Consider the following 22,220-nt stretch of genomic DNA (forward strand, 5'->3'; position numbering starts at 1 on the left):
TGAGGCAGGAGAATCGCTTGAACCCCAGGAGGTGGTGGTTGCAGTGAGCAAGGATCATAACACTGCTCTTCAGCCTGGGGGCCAGGGCAAAACTCTGTCTTAAAACAAAACAAAACAAAACAAAACAAAACAAAACAAAAGAATCCAGCTAGGGAGATGAGGGAATTACATTAATAAATTCTTCTGCTCTGAAAATATTTAAGGTATTTTATAAAATAGAAATCTAACTAGAATGAGAATTGCTGGTTGGGACCTTAATTATTTATTTCTATAAAATTCTCATATGCCTGGATTGATCTACTGCAGTTTATTTACAGGGAATAACCCAAATGATAGAGTAGTCATCGCCAGGATTTGCTAGGAATTTCCTACTAATAAAGTGCATAGGGTTTTATTATCTAATTTACCATATGAAGTTTCAATTAATTTGGATATCAAACAAGTTTGATTTATATTCTCCATTACGTAGTGACAGATCTGATTATTTTGATAATTTTCTATGATTATTGGCAATAACATCTAAGTGACACACGTGTGTCTTGGTCAAAATATGTGGATATACTCTTCCCATCCAAACATCCCATCTTGATCAAATAGTAGGCTTCAACTAATGTTCTTTCTTTAATGCAGTAAAGACATTTTTAGTGAAATGCAAGAACTCCCAACAGGTGACAAAAAGGACAGAAAAAAGAAGACAAATACATTTTCAAAATAATACTATCAAAGTACATTTGCAAGTTTTAAATCATTTTCAGAAGATGTGCAAATTCACAAGTACAAAGATACTCACATTTAAAAATAAAAGCGAGAAAGAAAGTTCCTTTTAAATATACCTTCTCTCAAAGTGAAAATTAGTATCTTTAGAAATACTAAAAGCTGAGTAGGCAAATGTTTTCTTTTGAGTGTTTGTACATATATATATGTACAGATATATTTATGTGTATATATATGTACATGCATATATTTATGTGTATATATGTACACATAAATATATATATATATGTATATTTGTACAGACGTTGGTTCATGAGGCAAATAGTAATGAAACCATTTGACTTTCCTTTTTTAACATAATGGAGATACCTAAAAATGGGACATTTCTATATTTCTGCCTTTTATTCATAAGGAGAGTTAATTTAATTTTAAGCAACATTTATTCTAAAACCACCATTTTTAAAGATATATCACAGTGCTTAGCATTCCTAATAGAAATTTAAAAATCTTTAGTATTAATTGTTCATCAGATTCTTCAAGTCTTAGTTTTGTCTTCATTATCATAACTAGGCCAAATTAGGTGATCAGGACCCTTGGAGTCTTTTTATTGGTTTGTTTCAGTTTTTAATTTGAATGGCTGGTTGGATATAATTGTCAAATTTTAACATTCACTCATTAATTAATACTTATGGACTAGTTTCTGTATCTTAGGAAATGTCCTAGGGCCTGGAAATACTGGTGGTAGACTTATAATTGTTGCCCGAGCAACAGCATTACATAGTTGAAGAAGAGTTATATTGATTGAACAACTATGATGTTCAAACCTTTTTACAGATATCTCTTCACTTATTTATTCCAAGAAAACAAGAAAGATAATCAGAGAATTTAGCAAAGTTCTCATAGTTGGATAGAGTGGTAATGGGATTTAAACATCTGAGCTTCTGACTTCAAAAGCCATACTTTTGCCTGACTAAGTGATGTCCTTGGAAGTTGGTAGAGCAGTTTCTCTCTTTTTCTCCCTTTTATGCTTAGAAACACACACATTCCCATCCTATGTCCATGGGTGAGAAGTTAGCTGGATTTGATCATGTTATTCACCCTCAAAAAAAATTCTCTTGGTAATGGTAATGGCTCCCATAATTGCATTGTGGTATGCATCACATGATATAATGGACAAATTCTAGGATATATCTGTGCTCCCACTCACTTGTATTGCACACTGGAATACAGTATTCCAAAGAATGAAATCATTTAAGTGACGATTGTCACTATATTTGAAATCTGTTTCACCATTACAATTGCATGAATCATTGTTCCCCCTATTTGATAAGCAAACTTAGAGAAAAGACTCAATGTATTTCTTCAACTAAGATTAAGAAGTAGCATAAGAACACAATGCAGAAAAAGAAAAATTCTCACTTTCACATGACCTCTGCAAATAAAAAGAACATTAAAACAACATGTCACTAATATTTTTGCTCAATGCCATTCACATATCACCTGAGTTAAGTAAAATAAATATTTATATTTCATATTTTTATATTATGTATTTATTGAAAAATGTTCAGGCTACTGAAAAATATAAAATCACAAATAGACTGGATTTGGTGGGTTCATAGATAGATGTGCATGGTATGACGAGTATGTAAAAGCGACTACATTTACATTACATTTGTGATACCCCTTGAAAAACATAAAACGTGAATTCATAGGACCTTGATACTTCTCAATGAGGAGTGTTAATAAAAACTTTTTATTTGGCATTACAGAGGAATGTCAGATAATAGACTAGGTGCACAATATAATTAGAAATACTGAACTTTCTATTGCATACACAACAGCTTGTGGCAAAGCTCTGAGTAAATCATAAACATAAAAATGGCACTGCATTGCACTTCATAGAACATCCTCGGGCCAAAAAAAGACAAATAGGATAGGTTCTGATTAAATATTTGCTCAGAAAATACCCTGTGATAATACACTGCCAATTTCCTACCTTGGGTAAATAGCATACCCCTCTCCCAAAGTAAGTAGGTCTCTGCTTATATAAGATTTTATTTACAAAAAGGAAATCTGGCCACAAAACACACCACAGTTACGTGAAGGGTATGGCCCAACTTGTCTCAAAACATTGTCAGTGTGACCTTTGGCAAGGACCCAGTAGAAAAGGACTTTCCCTAAAGGAAATGAACACCTTTTCCCCTATACTGCTAGCAAGATACGGCGTTAATGAAGCAAGCCCTACTTCCAGTGGCCATAGCACAAATTGCCTCATTTGGCTTGGTCAGTGGAAGAAGGAATGCCAGATGGATATATGCACATATGAGCATATGCAGTGTTTCCATGGAAATGCTCCTGGTTCTGCCTGAATGGCGTTGGGGAGGCATCCAGCCCTTTGGGAACTTACTTTCTGGAGGTCAGCCCAGTGGAAGGTAAAGCCTTAAGAGAGGCACTCGACTCTGGATTTTATGTGTTTATCTGAAGGGTGATTTGGGGACTGGATTATCAATCTCACTTTTAATATTCACTGTATTCTGGACACCAATTCCAGAAAACAGCAGCCCAATATTCTTTTATTGCTGAGTCCAAACATAAAGATGAGAAGCTTTTCCAAGCATATCAAGGAAAACTTTCAATAGTTTTAAGGACAGTATTTTAAAGAGACAAATATTCTAGGTAACTGTGCTGAAAACTACGCTTTCTAGCTCATTTCATGGCTGCCCTACCTACCTGACTTTCTCTTTTCCTTTACTTCATATATCTGCCCTATCCTCTCTCATCCTCTCATTACCTGTTCCTTTATTTACAAAATTGTGTCTCTGTGTCCCTGGAGTCCTTTGGAAGGTCGTTTGTCTAATTAAAGAGTGCAAGAAGCTGATGGGTAATTTAGCCTACAAAGACAAGGATTATAAACATATGAATAGAAAGCTTGTGTTGCTTAAATCTCAACTGTACAGGTACAAAAGTAGGTAGCCAAAGTTCCTACGTGAGATGGCTTGCCCTTTCAAACATACCTCAGATATCTGATACCTGATTGTAAAAATATTAAGCATTCAATAAAAAAACATGGATTACAAATGTTGTCATTTTAAAGGCCTCAGAGCTGCAATGAGAGATACCTGTAATATTTTCTACATTGAGTGTACTGAAAATATAATTTGAATGTGGGCCTCTTTTTGATGATAATAATGGGAATCAAAACTAATCCATACTTATTCTTCCTTTTTTATTCTCATTCTCCCTATTTTTAAGTACTTTATTAATATAATTTAAAAATATAGAAAGTATAGTTTTTAATATAATATATAGTTACAGGTTTTTCCACATTGAAAAGGTCACCTACCCAGAAATCCTAAACATATATGTAGGTAGAAATCACATCTATGTAAATATTTTTCTTCCCCCTTTTCCCCTCTTCCTTGTCCTCCTCCCTTTTCAAATTCTTCTACTTCTTTTACGCAGTCTTGCTCTAATGAACACATGTTGTTCTTTAGTCACTCAAAATTCATTCACTTCACTTTAGGTAACAACCATTTGAGGTTCCACACTTTCATCATTCTCAATCTTTGTAGGTTGGCCAAGACCTTGCTGACTGTAGGGATGGTACTCAGGGCTGAGCCACCAAGCAATGGAAGTACTATGGGTTCAGGGACAGGCATGTTACCCAATCAGAGTAAGTGAAATAAAATGAGATGGTTTGAGACTTTTACTGACTTCTGGGAAAGAGATACTTACTCTTCCCCAAGGGACTTAAAGCCCAGAGGATGCAAGGCCTGGAGTGCTGTATGGCCATCTTCTGACCATGTGCAGAGTCTACCAGGGAACAAAGTCAATTGAAAAACAAGTAAAGCAAGGCATATAAAAAGTGGTCATCCTACATTTGCAAATAGACCCTGCATTTTTTATTTTTGTGTATACAAACCAATAAACTTCCTAATTGCTTAGGCTCTTTAACTCAAGTTTTTCGTGTCTTGTAGCCAAAAAAAGTACTTAATAATAAACCCACCCTACAAACCGTGCCAAACAGAGAGATTGAGTCCTATACCAATAGCCTCCTAAATTTCTTTCTTTCTTCCTTTTTTGTTTTGAGATGGAGTCTTGCTCTGTCTCCCTGGATGGAGTGCAGTGGTACAATCTCAACTTACTGCAGCCTCCACCTCCTGGGTTCAAGTGATTCCCAAGCCTCAGCCTCCTGAGTAGCTGGGATTATAAGCATACATCACCATGTCTGGCTAATTTTTGTATTTTTAGCAGAGACAGGGTTTTGCCACGTTGACCAGGCTGGTCTTGAATTCCTGACCTCGAGTGATCTGCCTGCCTCATCCTCCCAAAATGCTGGTATTACAGCATGAGCCACCGCTCCTGGCCTCACCTCCCAAGTTTCAAAGTCCAAGAACTCCTTTGAACAACTGTTGCTATACACTGAAAACTACTTTTCTAATCTTTTGTAACTCAATAACATGTTAATTATAGAACTATCACCAAAAAAACCCAAAATAGTCTAACTGGCTCCAAATTAACATGCCAGGGGACTTGAAAGACAAGCATCTTTCACCTGGTAGCACATACCATTCCCCATAGGACACTCAGCAGCTATACACCTCAACCAGTACCCCTTGGTTACAAAAACTGGGATAAAGAAAATACAAAAGGTCAAGTGGCCTTCCTCCCAATGCTCCACCCCTGATGGATTATTTGTAATAAGCCATGTTGATTCATCTTTCCTTTGTGAAACAGGTACTGTAAGGACTTGAGCACAAATAAAGAATAGAATCTTCTGCCACATAACATGTTTCTTGTGAACTTCTCGTGAATGAAATTTCCACAAAGTTTTAAGGTGGCAGGTAGTCTCAGCCAATCTATTCTCTTATTTTTTTCTTAACAAATGTCCCCTTTTTCTTTTCTCCTTTTTTCCCTTTAGTTCTCTCTCTTACCTTTCATAATAGATTAGCACTTTTATTTCTCTGAAACTAGAATAACTTTTAAAATTGGCCGGGCGTGGTGGCTCACGCCTGTAATCCCAGCACTTTGGGAGGCCGAGGCGGGTGGATCACAAGGTCAAGAGATCGAAACCATCCTGGTCAACATGGTGAAACCCCGTCTGTATTAAAAATACAAAAAAATTAGCTGGGCACAGTGGCGCGTGCCTGTAATCCCAGCTACTCAGGAGGCTGAGGCAGGAGAATTGCCTGAACCCAGGAGGCGGAGGTTGCGGTGAGCCGAGATCGCGCCATTGCACTCCAGCCTGGGTGACAAGAGCAAAACTCCGTCTCAAAAAAAAAATAAAAAGAAAAACAATAACTTTTAAAATTTTAATCAATTAGTAATTATGCCTTGGTTTGCTTCAGTGAATGAGTTTATAGTGTATGTTGGTGTTAGAAGACCTATGTCCCAAAATACATGTGCTTGAATTACCCTGTGATGTTCACCTGACAAACCCTCTGACCTCCCTATCAATCTAGTCTCAGTTTCTTCACAGTATCTCCTACACCTCTTCCGTGTTATTATAAATCAGGTATAGGGAAGGGTTTGACACAACAGAATGAAATCTTGATTATAAATGGCTCTTCAGATCACTAAACCCAAGTTTTGTGACATAGCCAAGCCTCTTCTCTATATTTGAAGGAAACATAGACATTTTCATAACAGGAAGCTTCAGAATAAAGATTTGAAAGATTAGCACTTGCCTTCTTGTCCAGTCAGATATAGGCAGGACAGAAGATAAATTCAAATTCTACCTTAGGTACACAACTATAAAACTTTGAGTAGTTAGCTTAAACTTGGTGACTCTCTTTCCACATTTACTGTGTTTTTTTTTTTTTTGCTTCTTTGCTTTGGAGGCAGGATCTCACTCTGTCACCTGGCTGCAGTGTAGTGGCATGATCACAGCTCACTGCACCCTCAACCTCCTGGGCTCCAGTGATCCTCCCACCTCAGCCTCCAAGTAACTGGGACCACAAGCGTGTGCCACCATGCCTGGCTAGTTAATTAATTAATTAATTTTTTGGTAGCAATGAAGTATCTCTATGTTGCCTAGGCTGGCTTTGATGTCCTATATCCAAGTGATCCTCCTGCCTTGGCATCCCGAAGTGCTGAGATCACAGGCATGAGCCACAGACCCATCCTCTTTCCATATTTAAATTGAAGAAATAATAAATACATAATTATTTTGACATACATTTTTGAGCACATAGCTAGGCATTATTCTAGGGTTCTATGTTACACTTTGATTAAAATAATTAAAATCCTGGCCGGGCGCGGTGGCTCAAGCCTGTAATCCCAGCACTTTGGGAGGCCGAGGCGGGTGGATCACGAGGTCAAGAGATCGAGACCATCCTGGTCAACATGGTGAAACCCCGTCTCTACTAATACAAAAAAAAACTAGCTGGGCATGGTGGCGCGTGCCTGTAATCCCAGCTACTCAGGAGGCTGAGGCAGGAGAATTGCCTGAACCCAGGAGGCGGAGGTTGCGGTGAGCCGAGATCGCGCCATTGCACTCCAGCCTGGGTAACGAGCGAAACTCCGTCTCAAAAAAAAAAAAAAAAATAATAATAATAATAATAATAATCAAAATCCTATTTTCATGAAGTTTATATTTCACTTAATAGCATTTTTGAATGAACTAAATGATATCATTTAAATAAATCCAGAGTATAGTGTATACCACAAGGTAAAAATCAAAACATGATATCCAAGGTGAGTTCTCCTTCCCAATTAGGGTGTTCCCAACTCTTTTTTCTGTTATGACTGTTTCCAGTCTCTTAGAGGTTTTTGAAGAAGCTGGGTAGGAGGAATAAGCTTTGGACTGAGCTAGAACATGATAAGTATAGGCCACAACATTAGCTGGAATAAAAGATGGGGTCTCATTTGGATTGATTTAGTCCAAGCTGAATATGAGAGGAGTTATTGGTTTAAAAAGACATTTTCTCAAATAAACTGTTTTCAAGCCATCTTTGATTCTTCTCTTTTTAAAAATTCTCTTTGTGAAATTCATCAGCATATCCAACAGCGAAAATACACGACATGCCCATTTACATTTACTTCCCTTCATCTCCACTGATACAGCCCTAGTTTACATTTCTGTAACCCTAGTATAAACTACCACCATCTTTTCTCAGCTGTTAGAATGACCTTAAAAAAAAAATCATACTGTGTGATCCCTACTCTCACCAGCTCCAAAAATCTTACAGTGGCTATCCAGTGCACTTAGAATAAAATCCAAACTGTCATGATAATTTTCAATGTCCTTACACAACCTGACCTCTAACTCATATTCAGCCAACCCATCCTTTGTTCACCATGCTTCAGGCACCCTGGCCTTCCTCACCAGGCTTGTTGCTGCCTCAGAGACTTTGCTCTTGCCGTTCCCTGGCTTCACATGTTCATCCACACTCTTCCTCGATATTTGTATTGACTGTTCTTTCTTGGTTCAAATCAGAGTGGCCTGTGCTGACCACATGGCCTCTTTCCATCCTCCAATCACTCTCTTTTACATCACCCTGTTTTAGTTACTTTATAATAGTGCATGTCCTTCTTCATTGAGATCATAAGATCCATAAGCAGAGAACTTACTATCCTTGTCCTTCCCTGTATCCCCAGTGTCTCCCTCTAGGAGGTACTCAACAAATATTTGCTTAGTACATGTATAAAATCTATGAAATTAATAATTCTCTGGGAATCCACATTGATACATCTTTCTGAAATGTTGCTGGACTCTCAATGATTATATAAAATTACTGATGGACTGTTTATGATGTGTAAGGTACTACAGGAATATAGAAAGCACTCAACATACATTACTGAAATGAATTTTCCATTTGGTTTTCACAACTTTGAAGGGGTGCATTACTATGTTCATAACCATTGATAGCTTAGGGAACTAAAACTCATAATAAATTTATTACTCAAGATCTCACAGCTCGTAAGTGGCAACACTAGAATTCAAGTCTAACTCTGACACTAAAGTCAACGCTCCTACAAACATCACCATCCATGTATCTTTTCACATCAGTCCTACATACCCAACTAGGAGTGAACATCTGTTAAAATTAACAGTGTTAATAGAGGGCATTCACTGAGTGCTTACTATGCACAAGCATTATATATGTTAATTCTCATAACTGTGCTATGCTGTAGATACCTTGTTATTCAAATGAGAAAATTCCAGCCCAATTTTTGTCTGGCTCTGGAGACTGAACTGTTAACTATGGGATTGCATTTTCCTGACCCAGTGAAAGACAGTATTACTTGTCAAGTCACAGATGACAGGAACCACTAGTCTAGGCCTCTGCTGCTACAAGCTGGGTGCAGCCCTACTGCCTGACCAGTACATTCATCTTGGTCAAATGACAGATGTGTTATGTCACTAACCATGGAAAGCAGAAATTACTGCTGGCTGACCACCAACTCTCTGTCAAGTAGGGGAAAAACAACCAGAAGCCTAAACTTTCATGATTACATTAGTGGTACCTCCTTCATTTATTTTAAGAGCAATAAACTGTGCTTGTCCGTTGTTTCGATTACGAAGTTTCAAATGAGATTGAAGATAATGCATCCCATAATTTCTCATCCTTCCCTGTTCCACAGGCTCAGGCAGACTGATTCCAGGGTGAAATCTGTACTTTCCTGATTGATGAGGCTAATAAAGTGCCGTTATTGTGATATAAATAGCCTTAAAAATGTCCTAGAGAGTCAATACCCATACTTGATGGCCTCACACAAGCAAGGTCCTTGTCTTAAGTAGCACTAAAGTTTAATGAGTTATGTTTTTGAAAAAGTTTGTCATTGAATTTGGATATTGATTTGTGAGGCTACGAGGTGGAAAGACCCACATTAGTGACACAGATGGAACAAACTTTTTTAAAACCACCCATTTTTTATCAGTAATTGTAATATCTTACTGGATCATGTAGCTTTGGCAAGGGATCAGAGCATGTTTGGAACAATCACAAAGGTATTCATTCAGCCAAACCAATAGCTACTTTCTAAGCCACATTTTGGCTGTAAAAGAGTGCAGGAGAGGGTTCCTGGAAGAGTAGAGTGGGCTTTCAAACCAGAGGTCAACCCAGGTATCATAGAAGAACAAAATGCTATAACTCTAATGACTTCAAAGTCCTGGGTTAATCTGTGATTGTTGCATTGTTTATTAATTTGCCTTGTGTATTGCAAGTATCATAAGCCAAGGTTTTGGCCTATATACATCTGTTCCAGATCTTTGATTCTTGTAAACATCTGCCCTCACAGTTTCAAAAGTTACTTTAAAAATCTTGGCCAGGTGCAGTGTCTCATGCCTATAATCCCAGCACTTTGGGAGGCCAAGGAGGGTGGATCATGAGGTCAGTAGTTTGAGACCAGCCTGGCCAAGATGGTGAAACCCCATCTCCACTAAAAATACAAAAATTAGCTGGGCACAGTGGTGGGTGCCTGTAATCCCAGCTACCTGGGAGGCTGAGGCAGGAGAATGACTTGAATCTGTGTGGTGGAGGTTGCAGTGTGAGATTGTACCACTGCACTCTAGCCTGGGTGACAGAGCAAGACTCTGTCTCAAAAAAAAAAATTTTTTTTTTTTTACTTTATTTTTCTCTTTTCTGCCAACTTTTTTTATTCCTGATGGAATCATCTCTTCTTATCCACTTATCTATTTTTTATTATTTTCTTAGTCTTCTTTCATGTGTGTCCATGTGTCTTGCTCTCTGTGCCTATGTATGTGTCTCTGCATTTGCAGGAGGAGGATCAGAAGATAACATATGAACTAATGTAAGGGTGCTATGGTGACAAGTAAGAATATTATAATGTCAAAGTCACTCATTCAGTCACTACACCACCAAACAATACATTTATTTATTTAGCTCATTACATTAGTTTCCTAGGGACTGCCATAAGAAATTAAAACAAACTTGGTGGCTTAAAACAACAGAAATTTGTTTTCTTAAAAAAAAAAATTATAGGAGCAGAAATCCAAAATCAAGCTTTTGGCAAGGTTCTAAAGGTTCTAGGGAAGAATCCTTCTTTGCTTCTTAAGGCTTCTGATGGCAGCTGGCAATCCTTGGTGTTCCTGGTGTATAGACAAAGCACTCCAATCTCTGCTGGATTCTTCAGGTGGCCTTCTTCCCAGTCTCTCTCTCTCTCTCTCTCTTTTTTTTCCTGTCTCTTATATAGACATTTGTCATTGGGTCTGAATTAGGCCCACCCTAATCCCGGATAATCTCATTTTGAGATGCCTATCTTAATTACATCAGAAAAGTCTCTTGTGCCAAATTTGGTTATATTTTGAGGATTCAGGTGGACATCTTTGCAAGGGGGTAATTTAGGCATCATTCAACTCACCACACCGATTTCCAGACTTCAATGTAATTTACTAAACTATACTGAGGTTTTTTTTTTTTAAACATGTAATAAACATTTCATTTGCCAGTGACATGGATGCTAAGACTAACCAAAAGTATAAATTTTGGTTCACTACATGGAAATTAAGAAACTACTTACACTATTTTTTGCTTTATCGTTCCAATGGATTTACATATAACATATATAGCCTTTGAGAAATAGTGAAACATAAATTTTAATGCTGGAAAATAATCACAAGGTTTTTTGTTTGTTTGTTTTTGAGACACAGTCTCCTCTATCACCAGGTGCCAGGCTGTAGTGCAGTGGCACAATCTCAGCTCACTGCAACCTCCACCTTCTGGGTTCAAACAATTCTCCTGCCTCAGCCTTGAGTAGCTGGGACTACAGGCACGTGCCACCACGCCCAGCTAGTTTTTGTATTTTTAGTAGAGATGGGGTTTTACCATGTGGGCCAGGATGGTCTCCATCTCTTGACCTTGTAATCCGCCTGCCTCAGCCTCCCTAAGTGCTGGGTAATCACGGGGTTTAAACTGATTTGTTTTTATGGCTGCCCCAGCTAATCAGTTCATTCTGAAATTATCGATTGATCTTTAGTAGAGTTTGAATCAGGACAGAAACAACTCGAATACTTACAAAATGAAATATTCTGTATTCTAGAGATGAGACCACTGTGCTTTGTGTTGGAGAAGATAAGGCTGATATTAACCTAGATAATGATGTCTTTATCAAAGGCTGATGAATACCCACAAAAGGGGAGGGTATGTTTTTGTTTTTGCCTATTGACAATTAATATAAACCGGTCCTCTCTGCCCTTTTCAGGTAAGGATCACATAGGAATCAACACAAAACTAAGAAATATGTTCAAAGGGCAGGATCTAAGGAAAATAAAGCCTCATCAGCCTAATAAAGGAGTAGGTTTTACAGAGAAGCAGTCTTGTCCACATACAGATCACCCATGAATCTTGTTTAAAAGCAGATTGTAGTACAGTAGGTCAGTGGTAGGTCTTGGGATTCCATATTTCTAACAAGTTCTCAAGTAATGAGCAAGGACCACATTTTGTATATCAAAGTTGTAAAGAATCAAATTATTCCAACAGGGCTTGCAAATTATTACATCACACAAGCTAAAAATTACATTGCTTTTAGTCATTCAACAAACATTCATTGAGCTCCTATTCTATACAAGTGGTGTTAAAGATATAAAATATAATTCGTAATTCAATCCTCAAGTGTTTCTTAGTCAACTATGGATATCTTCTCTCAGTTATAAGATTTGGCATCAACTTTCTATTTTAAATATTAGGGAAATCGTAGAAATACAATTTGTATAAATAAATAAAAGTTAATCTTAAGTAATATTCTAAAAATTGATGCAATTGGTCTCCATTTGAAAAGATACAACTTTTCAGCAGTGAGGACAGTGTCTCCTTTAGGGATTGTGTTCAGAGAGATGCCATGGCAATACAGCTCTTGCTTGGATTCTAGGAGCAACATTCAGGATGGGGCTGTGGGTTCCAGTCTGGAGGTCTCAGTAGATGCAGCAATGCATAGGGATCAGTCATGAGGTGAAGATAAAACACTTTAGTTGATAGAAAATCAATACGTTCTTGTTTTCTATTTAATGTAATTTAATGCATTGCCAAAGATATGTTCTAGAGAGTAATGGCTGTAGTTGCTGCAGTCTTACCTTATGCAAATTGACTTTTTTTTTTTTCTTTTCATTTTGGCTTGGTTTAAGATTATTGAATTCATGGGCAGGTGGTAGCCAAAGCAATTTGTTTATGGTTGTTGTTGAGTCAGTTTCAGTAAGAATCCATCAGAGTATGGTGATCATAATAGTGATCCATAAGTTTGCACTGTCTACTAAAATTAGACATTGAGCATTATATACATCTATAATATATGTGTATAATATAGATGTATATAATATGCATAATGTATGTATAATATACATTATTAGGAGAGTTTTTAAAGGGCTGAAAACTTGCCTTATTAGGAATCTGCTCATAATTCTACTGTAAAAAGTAGCAGTATATTTTAATTTTTAGGCCTGAAGATTCAAAGAAAGTTGTAATATCCTGACTTTTACCAAGTAGATTCTTACAAAAGGGCAACTATTATGAACCATGGCACGCATGAGCCCAATTTTGAAAGGATGACTCTTTGCCTCTAAACTTACTTTGATAGGAAGCTTTTAAGACCACAAAATATTCCGTTCTCACATTAAGCATGAATTGCCATCAATTAGTGGACCACGGTTTCTGAGGCCAACCTAGCGTTCTTCATTATGACATCAATAAAGTTGGCAAATGACTGTTTTTATTGCCATAAATGAATCTCACAGCATAAGGTAAAGACTAACTTCTGTCTTCAAAATTTTAACTGTATCTCTTCATCCCCAAAGCAGATATAGTGGTTTGAAATGTTTGGATTGGCTGTCTTCATTGATCAAATTAGCTAGTTAATTGCCAAATAGATGCTGCTAGATTCATTGCATGGTTGTACTGCTGAAGTCATTCATTGTCAACCTATGGGCCTTTATTTGCTTCCTTAAAGGCATATCCAGACCAATATATTACAGCACACATGGGACTTATTTTTAGACCTATAATGCTTCTCATGGTGCCTGGTTTCGGGAAATGAGAAGGATGCAGCAAGAGACAACAAACTGCTTTCTGTTCTCTCGCAAGCCAGGCACTCCATTGACTCATTTCAGCATAGAGGAGGGAGCACTGTCCCTGTAGACAGAGTTTTCTATGGGGTTACAGTATCTTGTCTGTGGTTCTTGTAGAATTTATGGCCTACTTTTCACAAACTCACAAAGGGGCACACTAAGCAGAGATGGTTTTATCAGTCCAAAATGTTACCAAGCTTCCTTCAAATTTCTGCAAGTTACAAATGCATTTGGTAAAAGACACAAAAGGGGAGACACAAATGGTCCCTGAACACTAGGTTAGACTTCTTAAAATGAGAAATGGTCTTAGGTCCTATAGTCTTAAACTCTTATGGCACGCTAGAAAGGGTGAGTGTAGTTCTGACTCTGAAATACAATTAGTAAATTAAGATTGTGGTGTATAATTTCTTAGATGTTGATTTATTCTTCTTGAGACAGAGACATCAAAAAACTTGAAAGCCAAGTGCAGTAACTCTAATGTACCACCAGGTGACAGTGTTTCTAAAATTAATCTTTGATTGTAGAGTCACTAGACTTGTTTTTGTTTATGGGGCCATATTTTAAGAGACACATGAAAGGACAATCACATGATTGCTTTTTATACAGAAAGTCAAACCATTAACTGAATTTATTTTCATTATTACAATTATTTAAACGAGATGAGATCACACACCCAGGTGACCGTGGTGGAAAATAATCTTGTTCTGAATTGGCCAGAATTATTGGATCATCTTAGAAACATAAAGTGCTTAAGCCATTTGAAAAACTAACATTCAGTAATCCCGCTGAAGCTCTGGATCAGCTAAACTGAATTAAAAAGTTAGAAAATATGATTCATATTTGTTATATGATGACAACAAAATGAAACAATATTGATATTTTAAGGCAATAGGTAGTAATCAATTCACAGCAAAGTAAACATTCTTGAAGCTTTATCCAGAATATTTATCTTCTCAAGGGTGTATATGAACTAATAGAGATAAAATGAGTAGCTGAGATTCATTTTCTGAAATGGTCATATATGTGTGTGTGTGTGTATACACACACATATATATATTTTGAGACGGAGTCTTGCTCCATCAACCTACACACACACACACACACACACACACACACACAGATGGAGTCTTGCTCCGTCAACCCAGCTGGAGTGCAATGGCATGATCTTGGCTCATGGCAACCTCTGCCTCCTGGATTTAAGCAATTCTCCTGCCTCAACCTCCCAAGTAGCTAGGACTTCAGATGTGTGCCACCATACAATAAATTTTTTTTGTATTTTTAGTGGAGATGGAGTTTCACCATGCCGGCCAGGCTGTTCTCGAACTCTTGACCTTGTGATCCACCCACCTTGGCCTCCCAAAGTTCTGGGATTACAGGCATGAGTCACTGCACCTGGCCCAAATTCTCATAATTTTAAGAAAAGTAAAAGTATAGAGGGAAAAATGTTTAAACCAACCCAAAGGAAAATCAGCTTTCTGGAAAAGGAGAATAGGAAGAAAAGAGGGAGAAGGATAAATGAGCAGTGATTTTCTCCATAGGCTTAAGGTTTTACTAAAAGGGATTTAGATTGGCCTAAATGGAAGAGTTATGAAAATAATGCCCACTAGAGCTAGTGTAAGCACTAAGGCATCCGTGTATCTAGAAAGAAAATGCCATTGCCCACTGTGTTAGAATTGAGGACTTAAGTCCTATTTATTCCACTAAAAATGTCTCATCTGCATTGACTGCCAAGGGACTAAAATTTTATTTATAGTTTACTTGAAACTATCTATATATTATATAAAAATGTATTTACCGTAAGTGACAGAGTTAAGATACATATCCAGACCTGCTGATTACAAATAGTGTTCCCTGCATTGCACCTCATACATCTGTGGTCTACATCATCTATTTTTGGACAGTTGGAAGAGACATGCAAAGAAGTGGGTGAGGAGAAAGGTGAGAAGTAATGGAAGGAGGAATGCTTCAAAAAGATGTACATTAGTAAAGAAAGGTGAAAATGTAATTATAGCTAGAAAAAAAAAGCACATTCTCATCCTTTTATTTCACCTTTCTTCTCCCTATCATCCTCCATTTCCATTATACTCTACCTTTTTCGTTACTACATCCTTCCCCAAATCCCAAGTTAAATTACAGAATGTGGCAGGAAAATTCTTAGGTCCCAGGTCTCAGGTCCTCTTTAACACTTCTGAATGACTGTACTAATGCAATCATGGCACCTGGGAGTCATCATGTGATTGTGTGGGTCAGCCTAGCGCACATGCCACAAGAAGGAGCACTGAAGACATAAGAAATCACCCTATTTTTTAAAGTCAGATTCCTCAAAACACAGTCTCAGAGACCAAGATTTGCTTGTGAAAGCAATGTCCAGACAGGAAATTGGTTGAGGGTAATGTACCAACATTGGCAGCAGCTGGGGAGTGAGTTCCCTGACCTGAAAAGGGGATCTGGGCAGTGCACTATAATATCCAATCTACAATTTGGATTTCCTCAGTGAGGCGAATCATGCTCATGAGTATAGTATAGTTGTAGGTGAATTGGTAATGACTAAATTAAGTCTTCAGGTTTTAAACACTTATAGCATGGACACTAATGACTGAAAGTAGTTTATTTTTTTGGACACCCCACACCCACGTGCTGTAGGAGTTCAGTGCATTCATTCCAGACATTGAAAAGTTGTTAATTGCAAAATGTGGCTAGAGATTTATTTTGCATTTGCCTAGGCAAATCCTAAATTTGCATGGGATGACTGACACTGTTTCCCAGGGATGACTGAAACTGTTTCCCGGAATGATCCACTTAGGCAAACCCAGAAAGTATAGTTTTTATGTTCATAAATTTAAACTCTAAAAGACATCTTGTTCCACCTATAATCTGCTGTTTTTGTCCCCTCCGTCACATTCTAAGTAACCATCCACTTAAGCTCATTAACTCTGTTGTTCAAATAAATACTGTATATCAGGCTGGGTGCAATCGCTCACGTCTGGGATTCTAGCACTTTGGAAGACCAACGTGCGAGGATCGCTTGAGATCAGCCTGGCCAATATAGTGAGACCTCGTCTCTACAAAAATTAAAAATTAGCAGGACATGGTGGTGCATGCTAGTAGTCCCAGCTACTTGGGGGGCTGAGGTGGTATGATCATATGAGTCCTGGAGGCTAGGGTTGCAGTGAGCCATGAAGGTGCCACTATACTCCAACCTGGGTGACAGAGTAAGACCCTATCTCAATACAAAACAAAATACTTTTTATTATCACTTTATTTTTTTGTATTTTGCATGTACAAGTTTTAAGTAAAGGTACACTAAATTTTCCACTGTATTTATATTTGTCAGCATTTTTTATTAACCTGGACAAATTTATTTGGCTGTAATTTAAAGTTTTCATTTGGTTACATTTCATTTCAGATTTATTATATTCTGTTGATAAGAATTTATTTTGTTATTTATTATATCTTTTTAATTCAAATTTCCCTGGTGCCTTTGTTTCAAAAGCTTTCTATGTTCTAGGTATAGACTATAGTTTAAAATTTTTTCTCTTTCTATTCACATACAAATACATAGGCTCAATTGAACTAATTATATAAAATAATGTAGTTGGGTATAGAAGTATAGAAAAATTATTTTATCACATTGAAGTTAACATTTCATTGTCTACTGGTCTATATTGTTGCTGATGACATATGAACTAAATTGATGGTTCTTTTTAGGTATTCTGTCTTAATTTTGTTTGATTTTAATATCTCTTTTTCTTTGGTGATTTTTAATTTCACTACAAGGTGGCTTTGTGCAAATTTGCTTTTGTTTATTCTGCAAATTGACTTTTTCTATTTGAATCTTAAGATTTTCTTGTTCTTTATTATTTTGAATTTTTTTCTTCCCAATTTTATCTATCTATTTTCTTTTTTTGAAAATTCTATTAGACCATTTTTGGAATTCTTATTTTGTATTAGTCATGGTTTTGCAGAGAACAAGAACTGATAGCACATGTATTTATATATGAAGAGAGAGGGGGTGATTTTAAATATTGACCCATACGATTGTGCTGTCTGGCAAGTCTGTAATTTGCAGATGATGCCAATGCCTGTCTAAAAATTCTAGCAGGCATTGATGTTGTACTTGTGAGTCCAAAGATAGTCTGGAAGCAGAATTCCTTCTTCTTTGGAGGGCCTCAGTATTTTTTCTTAAGCCCTCAGCTGATTGAATGAGGTCCAATCACATTAAGGAGGCTGATCTATTTTATTCAAAGTGTACTGATTTAAATGTTAATCACATCTAAAAAAAAATACCTTCACAGCAATATCTGGACTGATGTTTAACCGAGCAGCTAAATACCGTAGCCTATCCAAATTGACACCATAAATTAACCATCATACATTGTATCATCTTTTATGAATGTGTAAAAGATATATAGAAATATCACTCATTGACTAATATGTTTATTTTGATTTGCTACATTCTATATGACTTTCTCAGATACAATTTCTGGTTTATTAATTTTACTTTCAACTGTGTCTAATCTGTAGTTGAATCTGTGTATTTTTAAAATTGTATTGACTACAGTTTATATATCAAGAAATTCTAGTACTTAGTTTTAAAACAAACTTCTTTTCTAATATCATAATCACTTAGAATTATTTATAATCTTTTTATCGCTACATTGTCTCTGTTTGTTTGAAAATTATGAATTACTTAAGTCAGTGCAGTCTTGAGTTCAATTTCACAGAAGACTTTTCCCACTGATGCCTGGCTAGGTGGCAAACCTTACTTAGTGTTGCTTTTTGCACCAATTAGCAAAGTTTAATGACTCTCTTTTTCTAGGAAGCAGACTTTTTAAAGTTCCAGCTTTATTCAGTAGTGACTCCTCCTGCTTTCTGATTTATATTGGCCTATAAAGGCTGACTCCACACAAGTACCCTATAAACCATGTATCTCCTGTCATTTATCTCTTGTCATGTCATGGCATCAGCTCATGTTATCCTCAGGCTTTGAATGTCCTTGTTTCTTTCGAAGGTTTCCATTTCTTACTTTTGATTCGGCTCTTTGCTACTTTTAAAATTGTGCTTAGAATAGAACCATTTGCATGGGTGAAGTAAGTGAAACATCCCTTAGCAACTGCTACTACTTAAAAAGCAAAGAGAGGCTTAGATTTTAGTTGACCAAAAGCTCAATATGAGTCAATAATATTTGTTGACACCTTTTAGAAAAAAGTCTCGTTTTTCTATCACCAATACTAGCACACCAATTAGAAACAGTAACTGTGTGTTGCATGAATAAGCAGTAATACTAATAAAAGAGAAGATATTGACATGATAGTGTATATTTTGCAGGGAAATACCATCTGATTGATTAGGATAATGAGGTGATTATCAGATGATAACTAAAGGATTGTCAAATGGAAGATTGGTTAGGACTGTTTCGTGTGGTTCAAAGAAGCAGAATCACATCAATTTGGTATAAAAGTTGTAGGCAAATCAATTTGGACCTAAAATAAGATATTTTCCACTTTTTTTTTACTAAATAAAATGGAATGACCTGTTTTTATGATATTCAAGAGACTGGAACACTACTTATTAGAAGTGTGGTTGGTTCTACAAGCCATAAAAAAATTTGAGCAAGATGACATTTAAGTGTCCTTACAAACTGTACTCTTCAGGGTCAAGTTGGATCATCATATTCCTAAATTCTTCTACAACTGAAAGTTACCTTTATTGTTGACATAACTATGTCAGGCTACTGATTTGAGTTGAAATTACTTTCAACTCAGTACTTTCAACTCAAAAGCCAATTTTTTTTATACATACCTAAATGCTAAACTTGACATATGTTCTATTTGTATCATTATTGTAAATTCCTGAAAACTTAAAATTTCAAGTCTGCTACTCAGCATGTTATTTATGTGCTTATCCACATTCCTGTTGCATACTGAATCTCTGTGTTTAATATTCCCACACAATCCACTGACAGAAACATTGATCCTTATAACATGCCTTAAGAAATTTGTTCCAGATGAACCCAGCTTTATTAACATTCTATTTATTGTTCTCTCTCTGTCATCAATAATGGGATATATTCTCCAATATTATGCTACTTAATAATTCTTCTAATCAATAGTATTTTAAAATGGTCAAGAAAGTATAAGTTCAATTTGACATAACATAATTTTTAGTGACTATATCCTGGCTCATGGTGATCATCACTTTTGTTTCTCACAATCAGGTTAGCAATTTGTCCATGATACTTTTCAAGAATTGATAACAGTCCCTATATTTTATGGTTGGAATATCGATCTCCTTACTCTTTTTTTTCAAAACCAGGGCTGAATTTTCCCACATTTGGTCCTCAAGTCCATTATCCTTGATTTTTTAACAATTCCAAGTAAGTTTTATTGATTTGATCAGCAGGCAGTGGAGCATATTTCACCTGGCCAACAGGAATTGACCTCACTTAAGATAGTCAGATGGTGTCACTATTTCTGTTTTGAGCTTCATCTTTTGCAATCTTGAAATTTTTCTCAGGTGACAATTACAAAACAGGAAAAAAGTGATACTATTCTTTCTTTCTTTTTTTTTGCCTGAGTCTAGCTTCTTTCACTTCATATGAATGTAACTAATATATACTACTTTTTTGTCCTTAGGTGAAATGAGGGAATAATTTCTAATTCTCTATCAAGACTTCCAGAAGATGCCCAAGTAGGAGAAGCTCTGGATTGCAGCTCCCAGAGAGATCGCGGAGGGTGAGTGGTCGCTGCGTTTCTAGACAGATTTTTATTGCCCACAGACCAGGAAATTCCCGGGCAGAGGAGCACCATGGGTATCCGGCATGGCAGGTCTCTGCACAAAAACTCACACAGGTCCGGGTGTCATTTCAGCTGGTGACTAGAGTGCCTGGGAGACAGAGTTGCCTGTTCAACTGATAAATAGGGAACCAGGCCAGGAGATTCCTGGGTGAAAAAGCCACAAGTCTCCAGTGCGGATGTTTCACACAAATCCAGGCACCCTTTCAACTGCTGACTGGGAGACAGAGTGGCCCATTCAACTGAAAAAAAAGTGGACTGAGGCAGGGAGCCAGGTGATCAGGCTCAGGTGGTTCCACCCCCACAAAGACCAGCAATCTGAAACGCTCTGGATTCAGAGTTTCACAGCAAGCAGAGCTGAACCCGGGATGTTCCAGCTCTGTAGGGGAGGGGCATCTGCCATTACAGAGGCAGGCCACCATTGCTGAGGCAGTTCTAACTATATCCCCATAAACAGGACTGCAGGGAAGTTCACACAGCAGCTGGGCAAAGCCCACAGCAGCTCAGCAACACCTCTGCTGGCAGACTGTGACTAGGTTGCCTCCTTGCTGGGCAGGGCAGCCCTGAAAAGAGGCAGCAGCATGACAGAAACTTATAAATAAAGCCCTACCTTCCTGGGTCAGAGCACCTGGAGAAAAAAGGTGGTTATGAGTTCTGCTGCAGCAGACTTAAATGTACCTGCCCAGCAGCTCTGAATGGAACAACGGAGCTCACAGCTCAGCATGTGAGCTCCTATAAAGGATAGACTATCTCCTCAAGAAGCTCCCCAACCCCCATATATCCAAAGAGCCACCTCACGAAGGAGAGCTCAGACTAACATCTGGCAGGTATCCTTCTGGGACAAAGATAGCAGAAGAAAAAACTGGCAGCAACCCTTACTGTTCTGCAGCCACTGCAGGTGATCCCCAGGCAAGCAGGGTCTGTAGTGGACCTTGAGCATTCCTACAGCAGAGGGGCCTGTTTGTTAGAAGGAAAACTAAGAAACAGAAAGAAGTAACTTCATCATCAACAAACAGGACGTCCACTCAGAGACCCCATCTAAAAGTGACCAACTACAAACACCACAGGTATATAAATACACAAAAATGGGAAGAAACCAGTGCAAAAAGGATGAAAACACCCAAAACCAGAACGCCTCTCCTCCTCCAAGGGATCACAACTCCTCACCAGCAAGGGAACAAGGCTGGATGGAGAATGAGTCTGATGAATTGACAAAAACAGGCTTCAGAAGGTGGGTAATAAGATTCTCTGAGCTAAAAGAACATGTTCTAACCCAATGCAAAGAAACTAAGAACCTAAGAAACTAAGAAATGCTAATGAGAATAAACAGCTTAGAGAGGAACATAAATGAATTGACAGACCTGAAAAACACAACACAACATGAGAACTTCGTGAAGCATACAAAAGTTTCAATAGCTGAATTGACCAAGCAGAAGAAAGGATATCAGAGGTCAAAGATCAACTCAATGAAATAAAATGAGGAGAAGGCAAGATGAGAGAAAAAAGAGTAAAAAGAAACGAACAAAGCCTCCAAGAAATATGGGATTATGTGAAAAGACCTAATCTGCATTTGATAGGTGTACCTGAATGTGATGGAGAGTGTAAGGCTGGTTGTCTTGCCGAGAGCTTGGACGCACACACCCCCTACCCCACTTTTCTTTTTTCTGAAAGCTCGGACATGCTCGGGCAAG

At 37.5% G+C, this 22,220-nt stretch overlaps 1 protein-coding gene and 1 long non-coding RNA gene across 3 annotated transcripts in view; one reads left to right on the plus strand and one right to left on the minus strand.

Annotated features, from left to right (window-relative positions):
* Positions 1 to 22,217, plus strand: part of LOC105725042 (uncharacterized) — a 340,977-nt gene extending 318,760 nt beyond the window's left edge. The window contains exon 3 of the long non-coding RNA XR_001109193.2: positions 20,371 to 22,217. This is a non-coding gene — a long non-coding RNA (uncharacterized LOC105725042). The remainder of the gene's footprint in view (positions 1 to 20,370) is intronic.
* LSAMP (limbic system associated membrane protein) overlaps positions 1 to 22,220 on the minus strand; it is a 639,680-nt gene that overhangs the window by 326,754 nt on the left and 290,706 nt on the right. The window lies entirely within an intron of this gene.

Source organism: Aotus nancymaae, unplaced genomic scaffold (assembly GCF_030222135.1).
Source record: "Aotus nancymaae isolate 86718 unplaced genomic scaffold, 86718_ANA_hifiasm-v0.15.2.pri h1tg000011l, whole genome shotgun sequence".
Lineage (NCBI taxonomy): Eukaryota > Metazoa > Chordata > Mammalia > Primates > Aotidae > Aotus > Aotus nancymaae.